A 2,500-nucleotide genomic window follows, 5' to 3' on the forward strand; every position below is an offset into this window, starting at 1 on the left:
TTGTGGTGCACTCATATCACACGGTTACGCGGAGAAAAGTGCTGCAACTTCAGCAATTGACGCATCCATCGTAGGCGTCTGTGGGCATTAGCCTGACTTTCACCGACACGGCGAACTCATTGGTCAGGAGAGCTGCGTGGAGATAGCTGTCCTCGGTGCATCTCACGCTTCTCGATGGTTCGGGGCACTTTCCACACTGTTACAGTACACGTCATATAGGTCCACATCCTCATGGAGTTGCACATCTGGACACGAACCAGACCCAGACAGAGCAACTCCTTAACGTAAACCCTACCAGTTGCGTCGCAATGGGGCGGAAACAGCGCGCACGCCCCACGCCCCACGTCCCTAACGCTCCTCCAAACCTTGGGCACACCACACATCTACCCATCCGCACGACCGGCAAAAACCAGGGCAACCGTTGGCTGTCCTCTTTCGTCAGGACAATGACCCTCCTTCTCCAGTCAAGTAACAGGAATGTGGGAACCGTTTGGATATGAAGTCTTATAAGTCTATATATAGGGCAAAAGATTTAAAGCAAGAGAGGAGAGAGACAGCGAGCGGATAAGAGGAAAGGAATGAGAAAAAAACCGAACGTAGGTAGATAGAGAAGAAAGCGAGAGACAGAGAGGAAGGGAGAGAAGAGGAGAGACCTAAACGGGAAAAAAAATTAAGGGAAGGGGGGTGCCGGAAGTTTGCAACGAGGAAAAAGGAAAAACAAAAAAAAAATTGTATTCGAAATAGAATTAAATAAATAGGACAAACACACAAATTGATGACAAATAGAGAGGGAACTAGAGGAAAATAGAGACAGAAAGAGAGACCGAGAGAGAGAGAGAAGAGAGAGGAGAAGATGGAGGATGTGTGAGAGAGAGATAGAGAGACTACAGACAGGAGAGAGAAGAGGAGAGAGACAACCGACGGACAGAGAGGGAAAGGAGGAGAGAGAGGATGTTGAGAGCGAGAGACATACAGGACGAGAGAGAAGTGAGATAGAGAGAGAGAGATGAGAGAGAAAGAAGAGACGACAGACAGACGAGACGAGGCGAAAGAGAGACAAGGCCAAATCATTAATTCAAAATGAACCCAAACAAATAGGAAAGCAACAAGGAACACACACACCACACGCACACATTAATCACAAATTCCGCCCCTACATCCAGAACAAACCAAACGGAAATCGTGTCATGTTTTCCTATTTTTCCTCATGACTTCGCGCATATGAATTTCTACGAGGGATAGACAACTAATGCTTCGCAGCCAACTGTGAAGGCACGAGATGACGACAGGGAGAGAGAGAGAGAGAGAGACGATGAGCGCACGATGAGACGAGGAGGAGAGAGACGAGAGAGAGAGAGTTCGAGGAAGAGAGAGAGAGAGAGAGAGCGAGAGAGAGAGAGATCTATCACAAACACACACACACACACACCACACCCATACACACACACACCAGACATTCTATCTATTATTATATATTATATATATATTATATATATGTTGTTGTGTGTTGTTCTTGTGTGTGTGTGTGTTGTGTGTTTGTGCTGTGGTGTGTGTGTGTGTGTGGTGAGTTGTAGTGTGTTTGTGTGTGAGGTGTTGTGGTGTGTGTAGTGGTGTTGTGTCGTGTGCATGTGTGTAGAGTATGTGAACTGGAGAGATGGAATGATTATATATAGAAATATATGATATATCTATATAAATATATATTGATATATATATATATATTTATATAATCCACTATATTTACCTATGTTTTCTTTTCTTCCTTTGTTGGAGGAGGGACAAAGGGGGGGGGGGGGGCGGCTAGGCTATTCTAATGTGCCTTCTTTCTCTCAATATTCTACATATGTCTGTTAATTCTGTTTATTTCTATGGTGTATTATTTTTAATTTTCCCGTCTCGTATCATTAACTTTGATTTTCATTCTTTTGTTATCTCTGTCCTTTATCTATATACCAATATATGTTTTATCGATCTATCAATCTGCCATACTTTCTATTCTAAATTCTATTCAAAGAATCTATTAAGACACGTCTGTAAGCACGTATATAATTTCATTCTACTCCCACCTGCATTTCCAAATAATACTTAATTCTTTGAAGAGAACAAACCATTCTCGAATGTCTTTGATTAGGTTTTGAATTAGTCTGACTGATCGAAAGTATTGTGTTGATGTCTTTTGACCGAAGACATAACTGGATTTCATATTTTTTCGTTCTTTACGCAACTGAGGAGACTAACGGTGAGGATTTTTTTTTTTTTTTTTTTTTTAATGGACATTGGTTATAAATAGACTTTATGAGTAAGGACTGTATATTTTGTTCGTTTCTTACAAATACTACTCACTCGATTTTTTTTTCTTCTTCTTTTTTTTTCTTTTTTTTCTTCTTTTAATAGGGTAATTGTGATTCAGTTTATAATGTGTTGATCATTATATCTTTTGGCTATGCTGTTTATCTTTGATTATCTTTGGTTGTTTCTCCTCTTTTTTTCTTTCTTTCTT

The sequence above is a fragment of the Penaeus japonicus genome, unplaced genomic scaffold (assembly GCF_977035675.1).
Source record: "Penaeus japonicus unplaced genomic scaffold, GWHDUDI00000001_assembly GWHDUDI00000012, whole genome shotgun sequence".
Classification (NCBI taxonomy): Eukaryota; Metazoa; Arthropoda; class Malacostraca; order Decapoda; family Penaeidae; genus Penaeus; species Penaeus japonicus.